At 50.9% G+C, this 12,965-nt stretch overlaps 19 non-coding genes across 19 annotated transcripts; all 19 read right to left on the bottom strand.

Annotated features, from left to right (window-relative positions):
- Positions 1–851: 851 nt before the first annotated feature.
- Positions 852–933, bottom strand: Trnas-aga (transfer RNA serine (anticodon AGA)). The gene has a single exon. It is a non-coding gene; the product is annotated as a tRNA-Ser (tRNA).
- Positions 934–1,077: 144 nt separating this feature from the next.
- Trnak-uuu (transfer RNA lysine (anticodon UUU)) lies at positions 1,078–1,150 on the bottom strand. Its single transcript has one exon. It is a non-coding gene; the product is annotated as a tRNA-Lys (tRNA).
- Positions 1,151–1,425: 275 nt separating this feature from the next.
- Trnae-uuc (transfer RNA glutamic acid (anticodon UUC)) lies at positions 1,426–1,497 on the bottom strand. Its single transcript has one exon. It is a non-coding gene; the product is annotated as a tRNA-Glu (tRNA).
- A 323-nt stretch (positions 1,498–1,820) lies between these two features.
- Trnam-cau (transfer RNA methionine (anticodon CAU)) lies at positions 1,821–1,893 on the bottom strand. The gene has a single exon. It is a non-coding gene; the product is annotated as a tRNA-Met (tRNA).
- Positions 1,894–3,325: 1,432 nt separating this feature from the next.
- Trnas-aga (transfer RNA serine (anticodon AGA)) lies at positions 3,326–3,407 on the bottom strand. Its single transcript has one exon. It is a non-coding gene; the product is annotated as a tRNA-Ser (tRNA).
- Positions 3,408–3,551: 144 nt separating this feature from the next.
- Positions 3,552–3,624, bottom strand: Trnak-uuu (transfer RNA lysine (anticodon UUU)). The gene has a single exon. It is a non-coding gene; the product is annotated as a tRNA-Lys (tRNA).
- Positions 3,625–3,899: 275 nt separating this feature from the next.
- Positions 3,900–3,971, bottom strand: Trnae-uuc (transfer RNA glutamic acid (anticodon UUC)). The gene has a single exon. It is a non-coding gene; the product is annotated as a tRNA-Glu (tRNA).
- Positions 3,972–4,294: 323 nt separating this feature from the next.
- Trnam-cau (transfer RNA methionine (anticodon CAU)) lies at positions 4,295–4,367 on the bottom strand. The gene has a single exon. It is a non-coding gene; the product is annotated as a tRNA-Met (tRNA).
- A 1,420-nt stretch (positions 4,368–5,787) lies between these two features.
- Positions 5,788–5,869, bottom strand: Trnas-aga (transfer RNA serine (anticodon AGA)). Its single transcript has one exon. It is a non-coding gene; the product is annotated as a tRNA-Ser (tRNA).
- A 144-nt stretch (positions 5,870–6,013) lies between these two features.
- On the bottom strand, positions 6,014–6,086 carry Trnak-uuu (transfer RNA lysine (anticodon UUU)). The gene has a single exon. It is a non-coding gene; the product is annotated as a tRNA-Lys (tRNA).
- Positions 6,087–6,361: 275 nt separating this feature from the next.
- Trnae-uuc (transfer RNA glutamic acid (anticodon UUC)) lies at positions 6,362–6,433 on the bottom strand. The gene has a single exon. It is a non-coding gene; the product is annotated as a tRNA-Glu (tRNA).
- Positions 6,434–6,728: 295 nt separating this feature from the next.
- On the bottom strand, positions 6,729–6,801 carry Trnam-cau (transfer RNA methionine (anticodon CAU)). The gene has a single exon. It is a non-coding gene; the product is annotated as a tRNA-Met (tRNA).
- Positions 6,802–8,232: 1,431 nt separating this feature from the next.
- Positions 8,233–8,314, bottom strand: Trnas-aga (transfer RNA serine (anticodon AGA)). Its single transcript has one exon. It is a non-coding gene; the product is annotated as a tRNA-Ser (tRNA).
- Positions 8,315–8,458: 144 nt separating this feature from the next.
- Trnak-uuu (transfer RNA lysine (anticodon UUU)) lies at positions 8,459–8,531 on the bottom strand. Its single transcript has one exon. It is a non-coding gene; the product is annotated as a tRNA-Lys (tRNA).
- A 670-nt stretch (positions 8,532–9,201) lies between these two features.
- On the bottom strand, positions 9,202–9,274 carry Trnam-cau (transfer RNA methionine (anticodon CAU)). Its single transcript has one exon. It is a non-coding gene; the product is annotated as a tRNA-Met (tRNA).
- Positions 9,275–10,704: 1,430 nt separating this feature from the next.
- On the bottom strand, positions 10,705–10,786 carry Trnas-aga (transfer RNA serine (anticodon AGA)). The gene has a single exon. It is a non-coding gene; the product is annotated as a tRNA-Ser (tRNA).
- Positions 10,787–10,931: 145 nt separating this feature from the next.
- Positions 10,932–11,004, bottom strand: Trnak-uuu (transfer RNA lysine (anticodon UUU)). Its single transcript has one exon. It is a non-coding gene; the product is annotated as a tRNA-Lys (tRNA).
- A 661-nt stretch (positions 11,005–11,665) lies between these two features.
- Trnam-cau (transfer RNA methionine (anticodon CAU)) lies at positions 11,666–11,738 on the bottom strand. Its single transcript has one exon. It is a non-coding gene; the product is annotated as a tRNA-Met (tRNA).
- A 1,036-nt stretch (positions 11,739–12,774) lies between these two features.
- Positions 12,775–12,856, bottom strand: Trnas-aga (transfer RNA serine (anticodon AGA)). Its single transcript has one exon. It is a non-coding gene; the product is annotated as a tRNA-Ser (tRNA).
- Positions 12,857–12,965: the final 109 nt, after the last annotated feature.

Below are 12,965 nucleotides of genomic sequence, written 5' to 3'. Positions count from 1 at the left end.
GTCCTCCACTACACTGCCTTAAAACGACCGCTCATCATTATCGTGTGAGTAACCTTGCGTCAGCGGCGACGAGTCTTGCCCAAAGACGTAGCGTGCTTGGAGGCGCTGCCCGAATGCGTGTGGATGCACCCTCCTACCTCGTAATGCGCCTGCAGCTCCTATAGCCGTGGGCCGCTGCCGGCGGGCGGGAAGCCGACACAGCGCGGCGTTGCGAGCAGCGGCACTGCAGTGGTGTTGTAATTATGAGCATAGTTTCCTTCCAAGCAGTTGATTCGGGTTCGATTCCCGGCCACCGCAAGTGGCGCTAATATTTCCCTATCATTATGTGGGCTCCTGCTGTTAAATTAACGTTTTTTTTTCGTCGTTGCACCACCCAGACCATCCTGTGGTATGTCCCGACTTGTCCCGACTTTGCTCGGCTGACGCGAAAGCTGACGCTTGGAAATCGCCCTTATGTAAAGGACAGGCACTATAGACGGCTGTGAGAGGTGAGGTGTGGCGGGTACCAAAACGCGATATTTTCTGCTCCTTCTGCCAAAACAAAAAAAGAAAAAAACCGACGCACTCAGTAAGACTTTTTTATATTCTTCTTTTTGCTTTTTCATCCTATTTTTCCCATTTTTTCGATTTTTAAATTAAGGTTTTGTTTCGTCGTTGCACCACCCAGACCATCCTGTAGTATGTCCCGACTTGTCCCGACTTTGCTCGGCTGACGCGAAAGCTGACGCTTGGAAATCGCCCTTATGTAAAGGACAGGCACTATAAACGGCTGTGAGAGGTGAGGTGTGGCGAGGTACCAAAACGGGATATTTTCTGCTCCTTCTTCCAAAACAAAAAAAGAAAAAAACCAACGCAGTCGGTAGGACTCGAACCTACGCTCCCAGAGGGAATCTGATTTCTAGTCAGACGCCTTAACCACTCGGCCACGACTGCTTGTAGGAGAAGCACCCCTCGAAACGTGAAAAACCCAACCGATTGCGTCTGCGCAGAATGTTGGCGGGAAACGAAAACCGTGCACTGATTACGGCAGGGCTACTATCGCAATGACACGAGCCATTACGGAAGCGTTAAAATCTTCGCCCGGACAGGGACTTGAACCCTGGACCCTTAGGTTAAAAGCCTAATGCTCTACCGACTGAGCTCTTCGGGCTTGGGCTTGTTGTGGCTGGAGCTGCTTCAAGCAACGTGATTAACTGGAACGTGTGTGAAGGCTTCTGGCGCTACTGGCGACTCCACCGACTTCTCACTGACGCTGGTAGCAGCCCACAGCGGACCAGTGCCTCTTCTCCCTTTATTCCGGTGCTGACAGTAACTGCATCACGTGCCTGCTTTCCCCGATTACGTTCGGTTGAAGCTAAGGAAGAAGGGCAACCACCGACAGTTCGAAGGCCAAAACATGGAGCGTTGTTTGCGCAAACAGTTCCGTTCCGGTACCGGCAATCGAACCCGGGCCTCCTGGGTGAAAGCCAGGTATCCTAACCACTAGACCACACAGAACTTGCTTGAGAACAGTGAGATTTATTCCGTCTCTTCTCGTATTTTGTGCTGAATCTGGACTCAGTGCTGTTCTCTGCTTGCGATCATATCTGCGCCTACAGACCGGCATGGCGCACAGTTCAAAATTGACTGTCCATTGCTGTGTGCATCGCATTTTGCTTGTAACAGGGGAGGAGAAATATCAAACTTGTTACGTCGTCATAATTGGAAGTAAACATTTTGACGCTGAGGAGTGCACTCCGTGTGGATAACGGACGACAGTTAAGTACGTTCCCTAGCAACAGCAACGCCGTTAATGCAGTCATGATGTACAGAAAATTAAATGCCCCAGGTGAGGATCGAACTCACGACCTTAAGATTATGAGACTTACGCGCTACCTACTGCGCTACCGATGCACGTGGGAGACGACTTCCCAGGAAACTAGCTAAGCCTCACATATTAGAGACAGACAGTTTGCGCTTTCTGAACAATCTGTTGTCTTGCTACACGTACTGTCCCGACTCTCTAGATTAAACTGCAGCCGCAGCTATACAGCTATAAGGTCCTGAGGCTGACGCATCTCAAGCGAGCAATCCGCGTGGCAGCATTGTAGATAGAAGAGCAAAATAATGCATCCACCGGGAATCGAACCCGGGCCGCCCTCGTGGTGGCCGAGCATTCTACCACTTTTTTTTTGTTGTTCTCATTTTGTTCGTTGCAGTTGTTTGGGGGCGGACGTCCGATGACGCCCGTTCAAGTTCATCGTTGACTCAGTCCTTCATTAGAGGGAGCAGATAACCCTCTGACCGAACACGCTGAGTTATCGTGCCGGCATACCTTAACATTATGAGACTTAGGCACTACCTACTGCGCTACCGAGACACAAACCACAGAGCCACAGATGCTCGACAAGCTATCCATGCAATACGAGCAGCTGTTGGCAGGGAAAGTGGGATTGCCACCCAGCGACGTCGAAAAAAGGGCTAAACTCGCGGAGTCCTCCACTACACTGCCTTAAAACGACCGCTCATCATTATCGTGTGAGTAACCTTGCGTCAGCGGCGACGAGTCTTGCCCAAAGACGTAGCGTGCTTGGAGGCGCTGCCCGAATGCGTGTGGATGCACCCTCCTACCTCGTAATGCGCCTGCAGCTCCTATAGCCGTGGGCCGCTGCCGGCGGGCGGGAAGCCGACACAGCGCGGCGTTGCGAGCAGCGGCACTGCAGTGGTGTTGTAATTATGAGCATAGTTTCCTTCCAAGCAGTTGATTCGGGTTCGATTCCCGGCCACCGCAAGTGGCGCTAATATTTCCCTATCATTATGTGGGCTCCTGCTGTTAAATTAACGTTTTTTTTTCGTCGTTGCACCACCCAGACCATCCTGTGGTATGTCCCGACTTGTCCCGACTTTGCTCGGCTGACGCGAAAGCTGACGCTTGGAAATCGCCCTTATGTAAAGGACAGGCACTATAGACGGCTGTGAGAGGTGAGGTGTGGCGGGTACCAAAACGCGATATTTTCTGCTCCTTCTGCCAAAACAAAAAAAGAAAAAAACCGACGCACTCAGTAAGACTTTTTTATATTCTTCTTTTTGCTTTTTCATCCTATTTTTCCCATTTTTTCGATTTTTAAATTAAGGTTTTGTTTCGTCGTTGCACCACCCAGACCATCCTGTAGTATGTCCCGACTTGTCCCGACTTTGCTCGGCTGACGCGAAAGCTGACGCTTGGAAATCGCCCTTATGTAAAGGACAGGCACTATAAACGGCTGTGAGAGGTGAGGTGTGGCGAGGTACCAAAACGGGATATTTTCTGCTCCTTCTTCCAAAACAAAAAAAGAAAAAAAACCAACGCAGTCGGTAGGACTCGAACCTACGCTCCCAGAGGGAATCTGATTTCTAGTCAGACGCCTTAACCACTCGGCCACGACTGCTTGTAGGAGAAGCACCCCTCGAAACGTGAAAAACCCAACCGATTGCGTCTGCGCAGAATGTTGGCGGGAAACGAAAACCGTGCACTGATTACGGCAGGGCTACTATCGCAATGACACGAGCCATTACGGAAGCGTTAAAATCATCGCCCGGACAGGGACTTGAACCCTGGACCCTTAGGTTAAAAGCCTAATGCTCTACCGACTGAGCTCTTCGGGCTTGGGCTTGTTGTGGCTGGAGCTGCTTCAAGCAACGTGATTAACTGGAACGTGTGTGAAGGCTTCTGGCGCTACTGGCGACTCCACCGACTTCTCACTGACGCTGGTAGCAGCCCACAGCGGACCAGTGCCTCTTCTCCCTTTATTCCGGTGCTGACAGTAACTGCATCACGTGCCTGCTTTCCCCGATTACGTTCGGTTGAAGCTAAGGAAGAAGGGCAACCACCGACAGTTCGAAGGCCAAAACATGGAGCGTTGTTTGCGCAAACAGTTCCGTTCCGGTACCGGCAATCGAACCCGGGCCTCCTGGGTGAAAGCCAGGTATCCTAACCACTAGACCACACAGAACTTGCTTGAGAACAGTGAGATTTATTCCGTCTCTTCTCGTATTTTGTGCTGAATCTGGACTCAGTGCTGTTCTCTGCTTGCGATCATATCTGCGCCTACAGACCGGCATGGCGCACAGTTCAAAATTGACTGTCCATTGCTGTGTGCATCGCATTTTGCTTGTAACAGGGGAGGAGAAATATCAAACTTGTTACGTCGTCATAATTGGAAGTAAACATTTTGACGCTGAGGAGTGCACTCCGTGTGGATAACGGACGACAGTTAAGTACGTTCCCTAGCAACAGCAACGCCGTTAATGCAGTCATGATGTACAGAAAATTAAATGCCCCAGGTGAGGATCGAACTCACGACCTTAAGATTATGAGACTTACGCGCTACCTACTGCGCTACCGATGCACGCGGGAGACGACTTCCCAGGAAACTAGCTAAGCCTCACATATTAGAGACAGACAGTTTGCGCTTTCTGAACAATCTGTTGTCTTGCTACACGTACTGTCCCGACTCTCTAGATTAAACTGCAGCCGCAGCTATACAGCTATAAGGTCCTGAGGCTGACGCATCTCAAGCGAGCAATCCGCGTGGCAGCATTGTAGATAGAAGAGCAAAATAATGCATCCACCGGGAATCGAACCCGGGCCGCCCTCGTGGTGGCCGAGCATTCTACCACTTTTTTTTTGTTGTTCTCATTTTGTTCGTTGCAGTTGTTTGGGGGCGGACGTCCGATGACGCCCGTTCAAGTTCATCGTTGACTCAGTCCTTCATTAGAGGGAGCAGATAACCCTCTGACCGAACACGCTGAGTTATCGTGCCGGCATACCTTAACATTATGAGACTTAGGCACTACCTACTGCGCTACCGAGACACAAACCACAGAGCCACAGATGCTCGACAAGCTATCCATGCAATACGAGCAGCTGTTGGCAGGGAAAGTGGGATTGCCACCCAGCGACGTCGAAAAAAGGGCTAAACTCGCGGAGTCCTCCACTACACTGCCTTAAAACGACCGCTCATCATTATCGTGTGAGTAACCTTGCGTCAGCGGCGACGAGTCTTGCCCAAAGACGTAGCGTGCTTGGAGGCGCTGCCCGAATGCGTGTGGATGCACCCTCCTACCTCGTAATGCGCCTGCAGCTCCTATAGCCGTGGGCCGCTGCCGGCGGGCGGGAAGCCGACACAGCGCGGCGTTGCGAGCAGCGGCACTGCAGTGGTGTTGTAATTATGAGCATAGTTTCCTTCCAAGCAGTTGATTCGGGTTCGATTCCCGGCCACCGCAAGTGGCGCTAATATTTCCCTATCATTATGTGGGCTCCTGCTGTTAAATTAACGTTTTTTTTCGTCGTTGCACCACCCAGACCATCCTGTGGTATGTCCCGACTTGTCCCGACTTTGCTCGGCTGACGCGAAAGCTGACGCTTGGAAATCGCCCTTATGTAAAGGACAGGCACTATAGACGGCTGTGAGAGGTGAGGTGTGGCGGGTACCAAAACGCCATATTTTCTGCTCCTTCTGCCAAAACAAAAAAAGAAAAAAACCGACGCACTCAGTAAGACTTTTTTATATTCTTCTTTTTGCTTTTTCATCCTATTTTTCCCATTTTTTCGATTTTTAAATTAAGGTTTTGTTTCGTCGTTGCACCACCCAGACCATCCTGTAGTATGTCCCGACTTTGCTCGGCTGACGCGAAAGCTGACGCTTGGAAATCGCCCTTATGTAAAGGACAGGCACTATAGACGGCTGTGAGAGGTGAGGTGTGGCGAGGTACCAAAACGGGATATTTTCTGCTCCTTCTTCCAAAACAAAAAAAGAAAAAAACCAACGCAGTCGGTAGGACTCGAACCCACGCTCCCAGAGGGAATCTGATTTCTAGTCAGACGCCTTAACCACTCGGCCACGACTGCTTGTAGGAGAAGCACCCCTCGAAACGTGAAAAACCCAACCGATTGCGTCTGCGCAGAATGTTGACGGGAAACGAAAACCGTGCACTGATTACGGCAGGGCTACTATCGCTATGACACGAGCCATTACGGAAGCGTTAAAATCATCGCCCGGACAGGGACTTGAACCCTGGACCCTTAGGTTAAAAGCCTAATGCTCTACCGACTGAGCTCTTCGGGCTTGGGCTTGTTGTGGCTGGAGCTGCTTCAAGCAACGTGATTAACTGGAACGTGTGTGAAGGCTTCTGGCGCTACTGGCGACTCCACCGACTTCTCACTGACGCTGGTAGCAGCCCACAGCGGACCAGTGCCTCTTCTCCCTTTATTCCGGTGCTGACAGTAACTGCATCACGTGCCTGCTTTCCCCGATTACGTTCGGTTGAAGCTAAGGAAGAAGGGCAACCACCGACAGTTCGAAGGCCAAAACATGGAGCGTTGTTTGCGCAAACAGTTCCGTTCCGGTACCGGCAATCGAACCCGGGCCTCCTGGGTGAAAGCCAGGTATCCTAACCACTAGACCACACAGAACTTGCTTGAGAACAGTGAGATTTATTCCGTCTCTTCTCGTATTTTGTGCTGAATCTGGACTCAGTGCTGTTCTCTGCTTGCGATCATATCTGCGCCTACAGACCGGCATGGCGCACAGTTCAAAATTGACTGTCCATTGCTGTGTGCATCGCATTTTGCTTGTTACGTCGTCATAATTGGAAGTAAACATTTTGACGCTGAGGAGTGCACTCCGTGTGGATAACGGACGACAGTTAAGTACGTTCCCTAGCAACAGCAACGCCGTTAATGCAGTCATGATGTACAGAAAATTAAATGCCCCAGGTGAGGATCGAACTCACGACCTTAAGATTATGAGACTTACGCGCTACCTACTGCGCTACCGATGCACGCGGGAGACGACTTCCCAGGAAACTAGCTAAGCCTCACATATTAGAGACAGACAGTTTGCGCTTTCTGAACAATCTGTTGTCTTGCTACACGTACTGTCCCGACTCTCTAGATTAAACTGCAGCCGCAGCTATACAGCTATAAGGTCCTGAGGCTGACGCATCTCAAGCGAGCAATCCGCGTGGCAGCATTGTAGATAGAAGAGCAAAATAATGCATCCACCGGGAATCGAACCCGGGCCGCCCTCGTGGTGGCCGAGCATTCTACCACTTTTTTTTTGTTGTTCTCATTTTGTTCGTTGCAGTTGTTTGGGGGCGGACGTCCGATGACGCCCGTTCAAGTTCATCGTTGACTCAGTCCTTCATTAGAGGGAGCAGATAACCCTCTGACCGAACACGCTGAGTTATCGTGCCGGCATACCTTAACATTATGAGACTTAGGCACTACCTACTGCGCTACCGAGACACAAACCACAGAGCCACAGATGCTCGACAAGCTATCCATGCAATACGAGCAGCTGTTGGCAGGGAAAGTGGGATTGCCACCCAGCGACGTCGAAAAAAGGGCTAAACTCGCGGAGTCCTCCACTACACTGCCTTAAAACGACCGCTCATCATTATCGTGTGAGTAACCTTGCGTCAGCGGCGACGAGTCTTGCCCAAAGACGTAGCGTGCTTGGAGGCGCTGCCCGAATGCGTGTGGATGCACCCTCCTACCTCGTAATGCGCCTGCAGCTCCTATAGCCGTGGGCCGCTGCCGGCGGGCGGGAAGCCGACACAGCGCGGCGTTGCGAGCAGCGGCACTGCAGTGGTGTTGTAATTATGAGCATAGTTTCCTTCCAAGCAGTTGATTCGGGTTCGATTCCCGGCCACCGCAAGTGGCGCTAATATTTCCCTATCATTATGTGGGCTCCTGCTGTTAAATTAACGTTTTTTTTTCGTCGTTGCACCACCCAGACCATCCTGTGGTATGTCTCGACTTGTCCCGACTTTGCTCGGCTGACGCGAAAGCTGACGCTTGGAAATCGCCCTTATGTAAAGGACAGGCACTATAGACGGCTGTGAGAGGTGAGGTGTGGCGGGTACCAAAACGCGATATTTTCTGCTCCTTCTGCCAAAACAAAAAAAGAAAAAAACCGACGCACTCAGTAAGACTTTTTTATATTCTTCTTTTTGCTTTTTCATCCTATTTTTCCCATTTTTTCGATTTTTAAATTAAGGTTTTGTTTCGTCGTTGCACCACCCAGACCATCCTGTAGTATGTCCCGACTTGTCCCGACTTTGCTCGGCTGACGCGAAAGCTGACGCTTGGAAATCGCCCTTATGTAAAGGACAGGCACTATAGACGGCTGTGAGAGGTGAGGTGTGGCGAGGTACCAAAACGGGATATTTTCTGCTCCTTCTTCCAAAACAAAAAAAGAAAAAAACCAACGCAGTCGGTAGGACTCGAACCCACGCTCCCAGAGGGAATCTGATTTCTAGTCAGACGCCTTAACCACTCGGCCACGACTGCTTGTAGGAGAAGCACCCCTCGAAACGTGAAAAACCCAACCGATTGCGTCTGCGCAGAATGTTGACGGGAAACGAAAACCGTGCACTGATTACGGCAGGGCTACTATCGCTATGACACGAGCCATTACGGAAGCGTTAAAATCATCGCCCGGACAGGGACTTGAACCCTGGACCCTTAGGTTAAAAGCCTAATGCTCTACCGACTGAGCTCTTCGGGCTTGGGCTTGTTGTGGCTGGAGCTGCTTCAAGCAACGTGATTAACTGGAACGTGTGTGAAGGCTTCTGGCGCTACTGGCGACTCCACCGACTTCTCACTGACGCTGGTAGCAGCCCACAGCGGACCAGTGCCTCTTCTCCCTTTATTCCGGTGCTGACAGTAACTGCATCACGTGCCTGCTTTCCCCGATTACGTTCGGTTGAAGCTAAGGAAGAAGGGCAACCACCGACAGTTCGAAGGCCAAAACATGGAGCGTTGTTTGCGCAAACAGTTCCGTTCCGGTACCGGCAATCGAACCCGGGCCTCCTGGGTGAAAGCCAGGTATCCTAAACACTAGACCACACAGAACTTGCTTGAGAACAGTGAGATTTATTCCGTCTCTTCTCGTATTTTGTGCTGAATCTGGACTCAGTGCTGTTCTCTGCTTGCGATCATATCTGCGCCTACAGACCGGCATGGCGCACAGTTCAAAATTGACTGTCCATTGCTGTGTGCATCGCATTTTGCTTGTAACAGGGGAGGAGAAATATCAAACTTGTTACGTCGTCATAATTGGAAGTAAACATTTTGACGCTGAGGAGTGCACTCCGTGTGGATAACGGACGACAGTTAAGTACGTTCCCTAGCAACAGCAACGCCGTTAATGCAGTCATGATGTACAGAAAATTAAATGCCCCAGGTGAGGATCGAACTCACGACCTTAAGATTATGAGACTTACGCGCTACCTACTGCGCTACCGATGCACGCGGGAGACGATTTCCCAGGATACTAGCTAAGCCTCACATATTAGAGACAGACAGTTTGCGCTTTCTGAACAATCTGTTGTCTTGCTACACGTACTGTCCCGACTCTCTAGATTAAACTGCAGCCGCAGCTATACAGCTATAAGGTCCTGAGGCTGACGCATCTCAAGCGAGCAATCCGCGTGGCAGCATTGTAGATAGAAGAGCAAAATAATGCATCCACCGGGAATCGAACCCGGGCCGCCCTCGTGGTGGCCGAGCATTCTACCACTTTTTTTTTGTTGTTCTCATTTTGTTCGTTGCAGTTGTTTGGGGGCGGACGTCCGATGACGCCCGTTCAAGTTCATCGTTGACTCAGTCCTTCATTAGAGGGAGCAGATAACCCTCTGACCGAACACGCTGAGTTATCGTGCCGGCATACCTTAACATTATGAGACTTAGGCACTACCTACTGCGCTACCGAGACACAAACCACAGAGCCACAGATGCTCGACAAGCTATCCATGCAATACGAGCAGCTGTTGGCAGGGAAAGTGGGATTGCCACCCAGCGACGTCGAAAAAAGGGCTAAACTCGCGGAGTCCTCCACTACACTGCCTTAAAACGACCGCTCATCATTATCGTGTGAGTAACCTTGCGTCAGCGGCGACGAGTCTTGCCCAAAGACGTAGCGTGCTTGGAGGCGCTGCCCGAATGCGTGTGGATGCACCCTCCTACCTCGTAATGCGCCTGCAGCTGCTATAGCCGTGGGCCGCTGCCGGCGGGCGGGAAGCCGACACAGCGCGGCGTTGCGAGCAGCGGCACTGCAGTGGTGTTGTAATTATGAGCATAGTTTCCTTCCAAGCAGTTGATTCGGGTTCGATTCCCGGCCACCGCAAGTGGCGCTAATATTTCCCTATCATTATGTGGGCTCCTGCTGTTAAATTAACGTTTTTTTTTCGTCGTTGCACCACCCAGACCATCCTGTGGTATGTCCCGACTTGTCCCGACTTTGCTCGGCTGACGCGAAAGCTGACGCTTGGAAATCGCCCTTATGTAAAGGACAGGCACTATAGACGGCTGTGAGAGGTGAGGTGTGGCGGGTACCAAAACGCGATATTTTCTGCTCCTTCTGCCAAAACAAAAAAAGAAAAAAACCGACGCACTCAGTAAGACTTTTTTATATTCTTCTTTTTGCTTTTTCATCCTATTTTTCCCATTTTTTCGATTTTTAAATTAAGGTTTTGTTTCGTCGTTGCACCACCCAGACCATCCTGTAGTATGTCCCGACTTGTCCCGACTTTGCTCGGCTGACGCGAAAGCTGACGCTTGGAAATCGCCCTTATCTAAAGGACAGGCACTATAAACGGCTGTGAGAGGTGAGGTGTGGCGAGGTACCAAAACGCGATATTTTCTGCTTCTTCTTCCAAAACAAGAAAAGAAAAATCCGACGCAGTCGGTAGGACTCGAACCTACGCTCCCAGAGGGAATCTGATTTCTAGTCAGACGCCTTAACCACTCGGCCACGACTGCTTGTCCAACAGGTGCCCCTCGAATCGTGAAAAACCCAACCGGTTGCGTCTGCGCAGAATGCCGACAGGAAACGTAAAACCGTGCACTGATTACGACAGGGCTACTATCGCTACGAGACGAGCCATTATGGAAGCGTTAAAATCTTCGGCCGGACAGGGACTCGAACCCTGGACCCTTAGGTTAAAAGCCTAATGCTCTACCGACTGAGCTATCCGGGCTTTCGCTTGTTGTGGTTGGAGCGGTTTCAAGCAACGTGATTAAGTGGAAGGTGTGTGTAGGCTTCTGGCGCTACTGGCGACTGCACCGACTACTCACTGACGCTGGTAGCAGCCCAACAGCGGACCAGTGCCTCTTCTCCCTTTATTCCGGTGCTGACAGTAACTGCATCACGTGCCTGCTTTCCCCGATTGCGTTCGGTTGAAGCCAAGGAAGAAGGGCGACCAACGACAGTTCGAAGACCAAAACATGGAGCGTTGTGTGCGCAAATAGTTCCGTTCCGGTACCGGGAATCGAAGCCGGACCTGTTGAGTGAAAGCCAGGTATCCTAGCCACTAGACCAAACAGGACTTGCTCTACAGCGGTGAGATTTACTCCGTCTCTTATTGTATTTTGTGCTGAATCTGGACTCAGTGCTGTTCTCTGCTTGCGATCATATCCGCGCCTACAGACCGGCATGGCGCACAGTTCAAAATTGACTGTCCATTGCTGTGTGCATCGCATTTTGTTTGTAACACGGAGGAGAAATATCAAAGTTGTTACGTCGTCATAATTGGAAGTAAACATTTTGACGCTGAGGCGTGGACTCCGTGTGGATAACGGACAACAGTTAAGTTCGTTCCCTAGCAACAGCAACGCAGTCATGATGTACAGAAAATTAAATGCCCCAGGTGAGGATCGAACTCACGACCTTAAGATTATGAGACTTACGCGCTGCCTACTGCGCTACCGAGGCACGCCGGAGACGTCCTCGAAGGAAACTCGCTAAGTCTCACATTTTAGAGAAAGACAGTTTGCGCTTTCTGAAGGATCTATTGTCTTGCTACACGTACGAAACTCGGTAAGTCTCACATATTAGAGATAGACAGTTTGCGCTTTCTGAAGAATCTGTTGTCTTGCTACACGTGCTGTCCCGACTCTCTAGATTAAACTGCAGCCGCAGCTATACAGCTATAAGGTCCTGAGGCTGACCCATCTCAAGCGAGCAATCCGCGCGGCAGCATTGTTGCCACAAGAGCAAAATAATGCATCGACCGGGAATCGTGCCGGCATACCTTAAGATTATGAGACTTAGGCGCTGCCTACTGCACTACTGAGTCACAAACCACTCAACTACAGATGCTCGACAAGCTACCCGTGCTTTCCAAGCAGCTGTCGGCAGGGAAACTGGGATTGCCACCCAGCGACGTCGAAAAAGGGGCTAAACTCGCGAAGTCCCCCACTACACTGCCTTAAAACGACCGTTCATCACTATCGTGTGAGTAACCTTGCGTCAGCGGTGACGAGTCTTGCCCAAAGACGTAGCGTGCTTGGAGGCGCTGCCCGAATGCGTGTGGATGCACCCTCCTACCTCGTAATGCGCCTGCAGCTCCTATAGCCGTGGGCCGCTGTGGGCGGGCGGGAAGCCGACACAGCGCGGCGTTGCGAGCAGCGGCAGTGCGGTGGTGTTGTACTGTTGAGCATAGTTGCCTTCCAAGCAGTTGATCCGGGTACGATTCCCGGCCACCGCAAGTGGCGCTAATTTTTCCGTATCATTATGTGGGCTCCTGCTGTTAAATTAAGGTTTTTTTTTTTTTTTTCGTCGTTGCACCATCCTGTAGTATGTCCCGACTTGTCCCGACTTTGCTCGGCTGACGCGAAAGCTGACGCTTGGAAATCGCCCTTATCTAAAGGACAGGCACTATAAACGGCTGTGAGAGGTGAGGTGTGGCGAGGTACCAAAACGCGATATTTTCTGCTTCTTCTTCCAAAACAAGAAAAGAAAAATCCGACGCAGTCGGTAGGACTCGAACCTACGCTCCCAGAGGGAATCTGATTTCTAGTCAGACGCCTTAACCACTCGGCCACGACTGCTTGTCCAACAGGTGCCCCTCGAATCGTGAAAAACCCAACCGGTTGCGTCTGCGCAGAATGCCGACAGGAAACGTAAAACCGTGCACTGATTACGACAGGGCTACTATCG

Source organism: Schistocerca gregaria, unplaced genomic scaffold, assembly GCF_023897955.1.
Source record: "Schistocerca gregaria isolate iqSchGreg1 unplaced genomic scaffold, iqSchGreg1.2 ptg000359l, whole genome shotgun sequence".
In the NCBI taxonomy this organism is placed as follows: Eukaryota; Metazoa; Arthropoda; class Insecta; order Orthoptera; family Acrididae; genus Schistocerca; species Schistocerca gregaria.
This window is presented reverse-complemented; position numbering and strand designations above follow the sequence as displayed.